Source organism: Emys orbicularis, chromosome 3 (assembly GCF_028017835.1).
Source record: "Emys orbicularis isolate rEmyOrb1 chromosome 3, rEmyOrb1.hap1, whole genome shotgun sequence".
Taxonomy (NCBI): domain Eukaryota; kingdom Metazoa; phylum Chordata; order Testudines; family Emydidae; genus Emys; species Emys orbicularis.
The window spans coordinates 8837455-8852906 of NC_088685.1; positions in this window are offsets into that span (position 1 = coordinate 8837455).

The window sequence follows — 15452 nt, forward strand, 5'->3', positions numbered from 1 at the left end:
GGCCATTCTTATGCTCTTATGAGGGATAAGCTGTTGCAGGGCTAGTTGCAGCAGGGAGAATGGCTTTGCCAGGGTGAGAGGCTGCTTTCCTTCCTACAGAGGGAGCAACCAAACTGGCTGGCTGTTTAGGAAAAGGACTGGCACCTGCCACCCGAGAGGTATTAGGAAAAGGCTCAGCACACAGCTCCCCAAACAGACCATGCTATGAACTTCAATCAAGCAGGCAATCAGCAAGCTTGCAAACACACAACAACAAACAAAACCAACAAACTCACCCCATGAGTCATGTAGTCACTTCTCCTTCACCTGGAGAACTCCCTCACAAAGCTCCTGTTTGCTGCTCCTGTTCACTGATCTTCATTGAACTAAACACTGTGTGAATTTGTGTCAAATTTGCTTCATTAGCTTTGTTGAAGAAGTGCCCTCCCCCCGAAAACAAATCTGACAAAGTTGAAATGTTTTGTTCTGACACTTTCAAAATGAAAGTTTTGATTTTTCAGTTCAAAACTACTTCTTGTTTTGAAATTTCCTTCAATTTAATTAAAAAAAAAAAGTTAAACCCTCAAAATTGAAAGGAAATATTTTGTTTGACCAGAATTTTTTTTTCAACTCTTTGATTTGCTGAAAATTTTGAAAAAAATTGCTTTTGAGTCAGCCTCAAACAATTAAAAACAAGTTTATTTTGGAATTGTCATCAAACCAAAAAAATCAGTTATTCTCACTGCTCTAGCAGTTTGTGAACCAGGGAAAGTAATCTGTACCAGGTATAGGGCTGGCGGCAATTATTTTCTGGCTAGAGCAGGGGGGAACAGGGAGGCAGATTGGAAAACAGTTTGTGTCTGAGGGTACGTCTACACTACCCACCAGATCGGCGGGTAGCGATCGATCTATCGGGGATCGATTTATCGTGTGTAGTGTAGACGCGATGAATTGATCCCCGATCACTCTCCCGTCAACTGCTGAACTCCAGCTCGGCGAGAGGCGGAAGCAAAGTCGACTGGGGAGCCACGGCCATCGATCTCGCGCCGCGAGGACGTGAAGTAAGTGATTCTAAGTCGATCTAAGATACGTCGATTTCAGCTACGCTATTCTCGTAGCTGAAGTCGCGTATCTTAGATCGATTCTCCCCCCCCCCCCCCCCCCCGTGTAGACCAGGCCTGAGAGTCGCAGTGTGCTCCTTGGGCAATGCAACTCAGCACCGTGTCTTACTCAGATCTTGGGGCAAAGGCACAATGTATCCCTCTCTGCCTCAGTTGGTGTTGTCGCTTTTAGGTGGGGAGGGGAGAGAGCTATGTTGTTTGATGCCAGCTGAAGATCTGGCCCTGAAAATGTTGCAGAAGGCTGAATTTTGGCATTTGGCATTTATTTGGCAGGGGAATTTATTTTCCCCTTATTTATGCTGGTTCAAAGTTAGTCAACTTCTGATGTCATGTCATGTCATGTGACAATGGGAACAAATCACTGAACAAGGAACTTTATTTATTTTTTACTGTCACATGACAGTAACTAGGTACCATATTAGGTACAAACCCTCCGCCAGATTTGTCCCAGGCTATAGTTTCTCTCTCCCAAGTTGCAGGCTAGTGCCCTAATCACTGGATGACCCTTCATGTCAAGTTAGGGATATTTCTGTTACTTTGGAGTCCAAATCTAGAATATAGAACATCAAAGACAGTTCTTTATTCTTCTATCTACAGCGTCTTTCATCCAGGCTCTTTGCATCTATTTGTAACACAGTGGCTAAGTAAGTCCTGTCCCTGTCTAATGATTGGATCACATACAGGAGAAGCACCTACTACCTCTACTGTCTATTAGTTTATGAGCTGAAATGGGGGTGGCTTGTGCTTTTAGTGTGGCAGCTCATGAGTTCTATCCCCATGAAATAACTATAGGTTGTTATTGTCAAGCTGTCTGGAGTGGCTCACAAGCGTGGATGCCAGCCTCGGGGCAGACTGACACAAACCAGGGCATGAACCCCAAACTGGTTGTGTGTTCTGTAATTAGATTTCACCAAGAGTCAAGTGTGAAGTACTCAAGCACTATGACAACCTTAACACTGAATCACAGACCCTCCCCTTGGGCTCTCGGGTCTATCTTGTCATCCACGCAAGCCTGCCTATGTGCTAGATGGTTCCTTACACCAAAAATCATAATAATATTCAGGTTACTCCCAGTCTCAGAGGACCAGTCACTTACCCCAGGTCAGTTTGTATCCTAGATCTCTCATCAAAGACAACACTTGTAGCCAATCCTGTATTAAACTAACTAAAGGCTTATTAACTAGGAAGGAGAAATAGGAGTTATTTACAAGGTTAAAGCAGGTAAACATAGACGCACAAATGACATAGACACACAGTTTTAAGTTTCAAAAAGTAATAGAAACTGCTGTAATGTGCAAGCTCTATATATGCCTGTTTATGCTTATAAATACTACCCTCTCCAAATTCCAAGCAGCATAATAACAATTTTTCTTGACAGGGATTTTTATCCCCTTCCCCCAGAGTTCATAGATTCATAGATTCTAGGACTGGAAGGGACCTCGAGAGGTCATCGAGTCCAGTCCCCTGCCCGCATGGCAGGACCAAATACTGTCTAGACCATCCCTGATAGACATTTATCTAACCTACTCTTAAATATCTCCAGAGATGGAGATTCCACAACCTCCCTAGGCAATTTATTCCAGTGTTTAACCACCCTGACAGTTAGGAACTTTTTCCTAATGTCCAACCTAGACCTCCCTTGCTGCAGTTTAAGCCCATTGCTTCTTGTTCTATCCTTAGAGGCTAAGGTGAACAAGTTTTCTCCCTCCTCCTTATGACACCCATCAGTTCAAGCTGATGAGAAGAGGGTTTGCGCACGTTTCCACTTCATGGGTGTGGGGGGAGCAATCAGCAAAGACTTTTGTCCACTGATGTTCCACCGTGGCTTGTCTGATGTCTATAGGCCTTCTTTTGTTGGGCAGGAGATGACAACTCTTGTGGTAAACTAGTATTTCACACTGGTTAATGCTTCCCTCCTGACCGGGGGACGGGGGGGAGTCAATTTCATAGCAAACACTTTCATCGTTACAGAGCAAACACTTAAATATTATCTTGTAACATAGGATACAGATGTTATAAGTAAGATTAATACATGTAGCAATTTACAAACATTTCATAAAGTCTAAACACTAAGCACATTCTTATAAACTCAACATCTCTTTTAACAATGCTAACACACAGGTGAGCCAGACTGGTTTCCAGCTATGCATTTATCAGTGTTCAGTGAGGCCAAGGGGCCTTGGCATGAGCTGGCACCCGGTCTGCCAGCGTCACAGTTACATAGTCATTAGGTCTCTGAAGAGACAGGCAAACTATATTTATAATAGCAGCAAAGAGTCCTGTGGCACCTTATAGACGAACAGACGTATTGGAGCATGAGCTTTTGTGGGTGAATACCCACTTCGTCGGATGCATATTTATAATGTTTTCATATGTGGGACAGCCAAGGAGCAGCATGGTTAAGTGATTTGCCCAAGGTCACACAACAAGTAAGGATATGCCTGTGCCAACTGGAGGGGTGATTGCAGCACGGGTAGACATCTTAACTAACTTTTCTCTAGCTAGTGCAAGTGCCAATAGCAGGGCAGCTGTGACAGTACAAGCTCGAGATGCTGGGGACTTATTTGGATGGCTAGCCCAGGTTGACGCACATGCAGCCATGGCTTCACTGCTATTGGTACTCATGCTAGCTAGTTCGAGTATGTCTACAAGTGCAGCAATCACACCTTCAACTATAGATAAACACAGACTAAGGAGACCTCTACACGGCATTTATAAAGCAATAGTATTGTAGTATCTAGGCCATGAACAACCGGGGAAAGCAGAATCCTGAGGTCTGGACTCTTCTGCTATCCATTTTTAATTCCTGCTTTTCTTGTTCTCTTTTGCTCCTAAAAAGCAGGCGTTAAAAAGAAGCAAGATGGACATAATTCCTTTTATACTCAAATAATTACAACTCAAATGGAATATCTAACCATGTTCCAATGGTTAGGAAGGAACGTCACTCACTCTGAGACAAACATTTTAGAATGCTGACTGAGTACTGCATTAAATTAGACTTTAATTTCATCTTCTGACAAAATAAAATCCGTTAGATAAATGTGGAATTTAAAAGCCTGTAAATCAATTATTATTTTGCACAGAACTCCCCTTCCCCAGTAGGATAGGAAGCAAAGTTTCTTCTAATGAGAGTAAAAAAACAGCAACATGTTGATGATTCATATAATCTCATACCAAAGTCTGAGGGAAAATATGGGAATCGTGTTTTTAATTCCTTGTCTTTCTGGTTTAGTTTCTTTAGTGATACTTCTTAAATGCACTTATTCCACAGTCCATGGGCCTAATTAAAAAGCACATCACCCTGATGCATGAGTGTTTAAAATAAAGAAAAATAAATAAATATAGTGTCTGTTAAATTTTCTACATGATGTCCGTTGATGGCGATACCATGAATAAGGAAGCATCTTTTTTTTTTTGACCTATGGGTACCGTTCCAGCACAATGAACTGGAAAGAATGGTAATATTTTTTTTAATTTCCTCTCTTCAGCAGAAATAGTTGCTTTACCATATTAATGTCCGCATGGGTAATGCGTTGACTTCTGGTCAACATGAAACGGGACTTTATCTTAGATTTCGCTGGTATGTTAGAATAGAATGTCATTACCTAGGGAAACAATGTTCATGATCCAAATTCTAATGAGTCTACCAGAGTAACTCGCATAGATGCTTCTTAAATGATTCCTAGGGAACAATGGCTCAGAATTCCAGCAGACAGTTTAGCTGCTGTAGGTTATATACTGAGATAAATTCACAGTTGCTGCTATTTGGTAGCAATAGTATGATTATGTGGTAAATTACAAATGTAATTCAGAATTCATGTGCTGGACCTTTTTTCCAACCTTTTTTCCAAAATTCACCATTGTTTTGTATAACAATACTTTGTCGACAGTTGAAAGCAGTGCCAATGGGATAAAAATCCCTGATTAAAACGTTTTTCTTTTCTTAAACTGGTAACACCTCAGATCACTAAAAGTGAAAGGCCAGAAATGAGATGCATTGGCAGAAATCGACAGTGTGCATCGATAGTTAGTTGAAGATGAAGATAGCGAGGTGGGTCACCTCTTTTATAGGGCACAAGTGTTGGAAATCCTTCCTCTTATGCCCAAATTTCATTCCTCGCCCACAGAAATGTTAGGGTACACTTACCGCATAGGGTAGTACACCTCTACCCCGATATAACGCTGTCCTCGGGAGTCAAAAATTTTTACCGTGTTATAGGTGAAACCGCGTTATATCGAACTTGCTTTGATCCGCCGGAGCATGCAGCCCCTGGAGTGCTGCTTTACCGCGTTATATCTGAATTTGTGTTATATCAGGTCGCGTTATATTAGGGTAGAGGTGTATGTATGTGCATATTGATGACATGTACGTACGCATATAAGTTTCCTTGTGGTGTACCTGTTAAGTCTGTGGGTACAATTGTGAAAACCCCCCTATGCCATTCTTCATTGTCTATTGGTCTAGGTAAAAGGTCTTAGACATAGGCGTGGGTACTTATCTATTTAGGTAACAAGATGTAGGTCAACTTTACTTTCTGGGTAAAAGGTCTTAATATAGATATGATAACTTTGCCTTAGCTTAACATACAGGTTTTTGGCCTGTAGGTTTCTTGCATTTCAGCTAAACTTATTTTTAATATAAATCTATAAACCTATTACAATACATCAAATACTTAAACTTATAAGAAAAGAGATATCTATGCAAGCAAGCAGATTAATCCTTTAGGCTACAACAGGGAACCTTACTCTTCCATGCCTTTCTCTTGACTAGGCTATCAGTCATTCACGTTCTTGTTCAATATAATTTAGCTAATACCTTCACCACCTAAGTGCTACAATAATAACAACTTCAACACTTTCCTTATTTCTGCATCCCAAATAGTTCACAACCTACTGCCCATATGCTGTCCTCTGCCGCCCATGGTCAGGGCCGGCTCTGGCCGCCCCAAGCAAAAAAAAAACCAAAAACCTGCGGTGCGGCCAGAGCGCGGGTGCAGGGGGACCGGCTGGGGGGGGGAAGGAGGGGAGGGAGCGGGCAGGAGAGAGAGGGAAGGGGGTGGCCAGGGCTACAGCAGGGGCGCTGCCACGCGGCCCCTCCCACTGCACCGCCTCCTGCGGCCTGCCGCAAGGGCTCCGCTCCGGTCGGCGGGGAGGGAAGGAAGAGGACTGCCCTACAGGGGGGCCGGAGCGAAACAAACAAACAAACAAAAAAAAGCGGCCGTGCCGCCCTAGGATTGGGCAGAATGCCGCCTCCAACAATCTGCCGCCCCAAGCACCAGCTTGCTCAGCTGGTGCCTGGAGTCGGCCCTGCCCATGGTGGACAGGCGCATATGGCGTTTGTAGCAGAACAGAAAGGAGATGATGTGACTGTTATCGCTATACTTCAACTTTTAAGTGCATAGGACTCTCCCTGCCTGCTTAAGATAATGAAAGCCGTCATTTTTGTATTTTAATTCAGATGCAGAATGTCACAGTACAAGTAACACACCAGGCTATCTGGCCTCCGCCAAGATATACTTGTTCTTTGTTTGCTGTTATATTTTAACCTGAAATGAAACAGAAAAATTAGAAAAATTGCAGTGATTCCACACAAATGTGGAGGGAGGAACATGGGACATGTGTGTGGGGAGGCAGAGCTGCCACATATTACCCTTCACTGAATACCCACCAGCAGCCCCTGCACAAAGATATCATGTGCTTTGTAATGCATGTGAGAACGGTGTTGTGGTAACTCAGAAGGGGCCAGCTGCTGAACATGTAGTTACACGGTATGTTCCCCTTGGAAATCAGTATGCGTAACTGGCTGAAACTCCACTTGCCAATGAAGCGAACTGCACTAAATTGTGCCTGGCTGACCGAAGGCCCTATGGGCTGTGTGGAGCAGCTGCCTCTGTGTAAGGATGTGGGGGGAGGTTGTAGAGGCATCACTGTCTATATTGAAAGGCAGGGTCCTGGATGGCCGAGGCAGAGAGGGAGCTGCAGGTGGCAGGGAACAGCAGGCTCTGTTTTCTGTTGTGTTCACCACGCAATCTTTAAGAAAAGAGTTGAGTTGGTAAAATAAGAGCTCACGTTGCTTTAATGTAAATAACAACACTTTGCAGCAGCTGGGAATAGCTGGGGCCCACAACTGTTTAGCTACACCCCATCCTATCCCCAGAACACTCCCTGGTTGCCGCTTGAATCACGGGGTTTTGGGGGGAGGGCAGGTGCAGAAGGGAAGGCTCTGTGTACTGCTTGGGGTGGGGCAATATGGCTGCTTTGCACTTCCTCCATGCAGGGATAGCTGGACCGCCATGCGCTGGGCCCTGTGTGAACCCCAGCAGAGTGGACACATAGGTGCTGTGGTGATGTGGTACCACAGCCATTCGTGAGAGGGCCAAGAGGGGGCAAAATTTTTTTTAAGGGGATCACACAAAAGGTGGCACGACTACAGGTATAAATGATCAAAAGGCAGAGGAGACTGACATACATGAGGATGCTTTCATGCAACAGCCGGGCTCCCCTCTAGCCCTCACCCATGCTGGTGCATATATTCACCTCCTGATTGACTTAAAAATTAATTGACTCCATGGGGCAGATGTTTCTTTCACTTCCCCTGGTGTAAATCAGGAGTTACTCCATAGAAGTCAGTGGAGTGACACTGTGGGGAAACTGACATAAACAAAGAGAATCAGGCTCCTTAGCTGTGTACACAATGACACTGTATGCAAGCCATTAAGAATGTGTAAGGGGAAACGACCTACATTTCAACCCAAAATCTGGGATGTGAAAAAGTCGGCATAAGAAGGTGTTTTCAAAAAGTAGTATTAGTTCAACAGAAAGGAATCTATGTGTGCAGCTCCAAAGCAGATGCATTAAAAATAAATAAATAACGCTAGCAAGCAGGAGAAATTAATACTTTCACCCCAACGAGGAACAACCAGCAGAGCATTTGTTATGCAAATCTTTTCATTATTGCAAATCCCGAGTGCTGATAAGAGATAAATGTTGTTCTAGCTTTATTTCAAGGAGCTGCTGCACAGACACAAATATGCTGATTTTATTGCTGCAAAGAAAAATTTTTTTTTCTTCCATACATTTATTTTTGTTATCGGAACATGAGTTCTGGAGCCTGCCTGAAAAGCCACTTGGCCCACTGAGACTTGTTCATTTTACTACTTTGTTTTCCATTGAGGTGACATTTGCTCTTGAATGACCTACTGTCTTTTATCTCCACAGCTTTGCCTGGATTGGCCATTCTTTATATGCGCATATATTAAGTTTTGGGTGAAATGGAGCTCCCTGAGGTCTGTTTCTTATTCCCTTCGATTTTCACTAATCCTATCATCTGTTTGAAACAATGGGCTAGATCCTCACTGGTGTAAGGTGTAAACTGGCATAGCTCCAGCAATGCTCATTTGCACCGGCTGAGACTCAGGTTATTTCCAAAATCTGTCCCTATTCCTCCATCTCCACCACTAAACCCTTGTCCAGGCTTTGATAATTTATTACCTTGACTATTGCAACTTCCTCCTCTCTGACCTCCCCTCACACCTTCCAATCCATTCAGTTGCAAAGCTCGCGCCTACCTTGTCTGCTGCTCTGGCAACATCCAATCCCTCTTCACATTCCTTCCCTGGCTTCCTCCCATGTGCAGCATCAGATTCAAGCTTTTTGTCCTCGCCTTCACAGCCTCGCCCAGTTTAGCCCACTGCCACCTCTCTGCAGTCGTCTCTTTTCACTCTCTGCCTGGCCCCCTTTGCTCCAGCCAAGCTGCACAGCTCACCATTCTTCCATGGCTTTCACGTCTCATCTTTGCGACTTCTTCCATTCAGCTCCCTATGCCCGGAACCTCTTCCAGGACGCTCTCCAACATACTGCAAACATCTCCTCTTTCTAGCCTCTCCTCAAAACATCCTTCTTCCATAAGGTCTACAAACCCTGATTGCCTTATGATAACCTCGTGTGCGCATGTGTGGGTTAGAGTTTGTGAGTCAAATTCTCTGCTGTGGCTACAGCACTGTATGGCTGGATTCCTAGAGAGCTTAGGAACTGCCCTAACCTATACCATATAGGAAGAGTTCCCAAGGGATCATTAGCAAGTTGGGGACAGCTGGAGTACAGCAAACTCCAGGCCACCTTCTCTCTGATATGTCTCCAATGCAACCTCTGTGGAAGTGGGGTGGCATAGGAGCTGGCTACACTGGCACAGTGCCCACTGGTGATTCTGCTACACTGGAGGGATTTCCAGCTGGGGAAGATGTGGATGGTTTCAGCCAGAGCAGCACAAAGTGGAGTAGGTAATATTGTCCCTGGAGCATGGAGGATGGGTAAGAAAGAGTGAAATAAACCCCTGCTTTAAGGAGCTGAGATCAGATCCTGGCCCAATGCGACTCATGTGAGTCAGTGTTGCAGGGTCAGGCGCCTGTACTGTACATGCACCGAGAGAGACGATTTGGAGTGGTGTTTGAAATCGGTGTTGCTCTGCTCTCCCCCAAACCCTTTAGAATTGTGCTCAGCTTTTTAAACGACAAGAGCTATTGGACAGATTCTGCTCTTGGTTTTGCTGGAGCACACCCGGAATAATTCCACTGAAGTCAATGGAGGTGATTCCGATGTACATTTGTTTAACTGAGATCATCATCTGACCTATCATGTCAATATATATAATTTATAATCCCTTTTCCACACAACAATATATTTGTAAAGTTAACATGGTATAACTCCCAAAGCTTTACATACAGCTATTTTCAGCCTGTGTAGTCCATGTAGTTCTATAACAGAACCATTGCATAGCTCCTGCCTCACTTTTGTTTTTAATATTTTGTTTTTGCATTATCACCAAATTAAATCAATTTTATAGCTCCAAAGAGTCCCGTGGCACCTTATAGACTAACAGACGTATTGGAGCATGAGCTTTCGTGGGTGAATGCCCACTTCGTCAGACGCATGTGGTGGAAATTGCCAGAGGCAGGTATAAATATGCAGGCAAGAATCAGTCTAGAATCAGTCTAATTTTATAGTTGATTTCTCTGACCCAGCACCAGGCAGGCATACCTTCAGATCCTGTTAGAAATACTCTTTGCTGCCTGTAATAAGTTGCTTAGTTGCTTAGCCATTCCACTGTTTTATCCCAACTCCCTGTGGGTTTTAGCTCCACAAGATGTAGTTCAGATGAAACTGGCAAAGGCATTTTAAAATCCAAATCAATTATATCGCATGGGCTCTGCTCGAGACTCTAAAATAAGTTGCTTACTGACAACAAATGAGGTGTCCCTAGCCTCTGTTTGCCAGAAGCTGGGAATGGGCGACAGGGGACGGATCACTTGATGATTATCTGTTCTGTTCATTCCCTCTGGGGCACCTGGCACTGGCCACTGTCGGAAGACAGGATACTGGGCTAGATGGACCCTTGGTCTGACTCAGTAGGCCCATTCTTATGTTCTTATGTACTGGGGCAGGATTTTCATTTTACACATCTAGAGTAGACAGTCTCTGTAGAAATTAACATACATGGACATTATTCTCATCTGAGCCTAGGAAGGGTTCTTGTTGTTTCTGCAATAAAGATGTTTATGGTCTGGAGATTCAGAAGTTCACACAAGGCCCCAGCCTTCGTTTCACAAGATTCTCATTGACTTAAATGGGTGCAGTGTAGGCCTCTGGTACAGTAGCATTAAGAATATGAATTGGCTATGGATACTATTTTCTATCTAATCTGACCTATGTTCTTATGTAGCATGCAACACCACAATGTCTCAGCACATCTTTCCCCAGAAGGGAAGGAGTATGATCTAGCAGTTAAAACACAAGCCTGGGAGTTAGGTCTCGTGGTTTCTCTTCCCCTTTCCCCCAGAAACCGGCTGTGGTGTGACCTCGTCATTAGAGTTGGTCAACATTTTTTCACACAAAGGTTTTCATCCAAAAATGGCCTTTTTTTCCAAGGTGGTTTTTTTCTGAAAAGATTCAACATTATTGAAATTTTTCTGTTGGACGTGTGTAGTGGATGTTTTAAACAAATTTTATCAAACTCATTTTCCAAGTGTTTTCTGAATTTTTTCATTTACTGAAAAAATTGTTGTCGGTAAGCAAATAAGCCCTATCGGTATGCAGAAAAACACATGTACAAAATGTCCCTCCCTGTTTTTTTTTTTAAATCAGAACTAAATTTGACTTGTTTTAAGTACCTAATAGGATCAGTAATTTCTTACTAATTATATAATTACTCTAGATTGTTATGCAGTGCTGGCAATTAAACACTCGAAATACTTTTAGTTTTAAGAAAGTAATTACATAATCCCACCGAATCTGTGCAACTGAAGTTATGTTTTATGACTTACTATTCTGTGCCACTTCACTTCCTTTATCATTTGCACATATACAGTAAGGCCCAGATCCTCAGGTGGTGTAAACTGGCATAGTTCTATTGACTTCAATGATTTACACCAGTTCTTTGGGTACCGTATAAATAAATAATATAATATACATACTGCTCTTGGAAGCTAATTTTTCTAAAAGTGAATTTAGCAGGTGCAGAAGTGATTGCCCTGGAGACCATAACTCCAAATCCTGAGTTCCTTGCTCTGGGCCCTCCCTGAAAAGCGATCCGTGCAGGTGGACCCATATGCTCGTGTAGAGCCCAGTTGACTCTAGTGAGACTCTATGGGGATGTATAGTTCTGCCAAGGTTGATTACTTTGCAGCATCCAGGTCTCAGTTTTTACTCACTAGTGTCAATGAGAGTTTGGCCATAGGAAATACTGAGGACCTGACTGTCCACCTCTGACCCACATGCAGAGGAACCCTTTCCAGATGTAGCTGGCCATTCTCATACCAAACCAGATGTCATGCATGGCACAAGCCTCTTCTTCCCACAGAGGGCTCTTTGCAAGTACAGGATCCATGCATGGGAATTACATGGGTCCAGGAGAGGAAGGGCCAGGATAGCAGTGCTATGCAGTATCCCCCAAATGCTGCATCTGTATATGTATGAGGTCCCCTCTGTCTTTGGGAACCTCCCAGTAAATGTGGTCCAGCTGCTGGTTCAGGAATGCCTGGTAGTTCAGGAGCCGGAGTGTGGTTAAGGGTATGTTTACATTGCAGTTAAAAACCCAGGGCTGTCCCATGCCAGCTGACTCAGGCTCATGGGGATCGGGGTAAGGGGCTGTTTAAATGAGGTGTAGACATTTGGGCGTCAGCTGGAACCTAGGCTCTAGGACCCTGCAAGATGGGAGGATCCCAGAGCTTGGGCTGCAGCCTGAGCCTGAAAGTCTACACCGCAATTAAACAGCCCTTTAACCTGAGTCCTGCAAGCCCAAGTCAGCTGGCACAGGCCAGCCACAGGTTTTAAATTGCAGTGTGGATATCCCCAGTAACTCTGTGGCCTCATAGGGTAAGCTCAGGGCTTCTGCATGGATGGTCCAGACCTTCTGGGATCCATAGGATGTGACAGCAGAATCGCTGCCAATTCTATAGTGGGTTGTGTGTGTGTGAGAGAGAAACCTCTGCCCCCAATAGAACACCCTCGGAGAAGAACCTTGTGGAATTTTTCTTCCCATCCGACTGCCTCGAATGGATACTTTTGTGGGAAGGGATCAATCAGACCCAAATAAGGAAGCACTTCAAGTCCTGGCCCTATAGTTTTCTATCTAACTGCAGAAGAGAGACAAGTATGGGATGATTTAGCGCAAGGTTCCCTCACACTTCCACACTTACTTGTTTTAATTTGGTTCTAGAGCTGAGAGGGGAGTACAGTCCTTGGCTTCTTTGCTAAGGCAGCCAACTGGTTTCTTATGCTTTGGTTTATGCTCTTATCATAAAAAAGTATGAGTGCTTGCAGCAGGGCTCCCTCCCCCTTGGAGTGCCCCCTCATGTCAGTGCAGGAGGTTGCCTCTATTTTCAGCTCCAGCACCTCCTGATAGCTGCCTGCCATTGGCGCCAGGTCTTCTGTAGCTCAGCCCTGAGGCTCTTCCGGGGCATCATAAACAAGTCCAAACAAAACTGAACAGTTCCTCTACCCTCTTGGGCTACAGGAGTCTTTTCTTCTTACAAACCCTATCTTAGGGCTTCCCTTGCAAGAGCCCATGATATTCACATAGTACACTCCCCCCGTTGTCTGTCTGTGTACCCTACTCCTGTCTGCTCTCAGCCAGAGGGACCTGTGCCCTCTGCCATCTTCCCTCCCCACCCCACCCCCTGAGTTCCTACAGTCTACTTATTATGGCTTAGCTCTGCCCCCTCATGTTTTGTGTGTATGGGGAGGTTTTAATGTTTCATTGTTTTTTCTGCTTCAAATTTTAAGTGGTTTTAATATTTAAACAAGTTTTTATGGTCCTTGATGAGAATGAGTGGTGTGGGGGGGAGGAACAAACCTAAGTGAGAATAATAATAATGGATTAATGGGTCAAATTCTTCACATGCCTTCAGAAAGAAAGGAGGCTAGGACTTGATGCCGTTAAATTAAGTAGAATTCATCACCATCTATTAATTTCAACAGCAGGAATCTCATTGTTCTCTGCTGCATTATTTATAATGAAACTGTAATAGTTTGAAGACAATTTTTTTTTCATGAATTCTGGGTCTGTTTCCATTATATGATGATCCCAATGGCTTTAGTTCATTTTAAATTTCTGTTTGCACATGGAAGGAACAGATGAAAGAGCAGGATGGAATGGCCAACGGCCAGGCAAGCTATTCCATTAATGGCTATTAGCCAGGATGGGTAAGAATGGTGTCCCTAGCCTCTGTTCGTCAGAGGATGGAGATGGATGGCAGGAGAGAGATCACTTGATCATTGCCTGTTAGGTTCACTCCCTCTGGGGCACCTGGCATTGGCCACTGTCGGTAGACAGATACTGGGCTAGATGGACCTTTGGTCTGACCCAGTACGGCCGTTCTTATGTTCTTATGTTCTTATGTTCCTGCATAGCTCTGCCTGTGAACCTCAGCTCTCTCATTGTGACCATGGCCCTTGTCCTCAGGAGATGCTGCTAATCCTGCACAACATTCCTGGTGGTTTTGTAGGGTGGGGAAGTGTCCAGGAAAGGACAAATGCTGTTATCCCCTCCTTGACAGCAGAGGGCATTGAGTGCAGTGGAACTCCATGGCTTGGAGGCCAGGAGGAGACAGGCAGGATTCCCGAGCCCAGTCAGGGGCTGCAAACCTGCTGCATATGGAACCTGTCAGCATGCTGCTTTACAGTGGAGACTTGGGGGTTGGCTGCACCTCCCATTATGTGGATTCCTTGTCTATCTTTCTGCGTGGAGTGGGAATGCAGGCAGCAGGGTCGCAGGACCTGAGGCTGGAGCAGTGTGTGGTTGCTTCCCTATCTGTAAGGGGAGGATTCCTTTCCCTTCTCTGCATCTCCTGATGCGACGATCCCCAGCACACAGCCCTGTCACCATGCGGTCCACTAGGGAGAGGTTTTAAGCCTAGAGACCAGAAGTCTGTTGAAGCCAATGTCAAGACTCCTATTGACAGCAATGGGCTTTGGATCAGGTCTTAGAGTGAGTGTACCAAACTCATTTCACTTGTGACCTAAACCAGATTTGACTTATGCCATTGATCACTGAAGGTCCGATATAAACAAAAACCTCACTACAGTCACAGGGCATTTGATTGAGTAAAACCTAAAGGATTTAACTCTCAATTAACTAGAAACATTTACAATGACACCTGATCATATTAATTAAAAGAAAATTAACTTGAAATGATTTCTCCACTGCTGAGATGACCTGGGATATCTGATCCTACTTGATAGCAAAAAAACAACTTCTCTCATTTGGCTTGTCCCTCAGAAGCCAGGGCAGTCCTCTGTGTAGTAATTCTTAAACTTGAAACCAGAGTGGAATTCTAAATGGATTAATTAGTACTATATCACTCTAAAGTTAGATAGTTTCCTTTTAAAATTAGATTTCGTCAGGTTTATATCATTACAATTCTTATATGTACATTCCCAATCACATTAGCAATTACCAATAGATTGCATTAATTTTCTTTTAAAAATATTTTGCCATTAGACCCCAAAAGTATAAAAAAAATGCAAAACAAGCCCAGGCTGAAATGGTGTATTGCTCATTCTCATGAGATGTTAGTATGTATCTCACAATGTATAGTGTTTTTTTTAAAGCCCCAACTACTGAAATCATGCTAGTGCATCAGAATTGCAGCTTTCGGGTTTTTTTTAAAAAGGAGTAAGCTTCTGGCTCTCAAAATTGCAGAGAAACTTGAAAATGAAGCAAGAGCACCCTAATGGCTCAAAAGTCAAATAAAAAGAACTCAACATTGAATACTGCAAATAATATACAATTCATATTAAGGGTGAAATTCACCCCTTACAGAGGCCCAACACAAAGTCTAAACCCCATTTAAATCC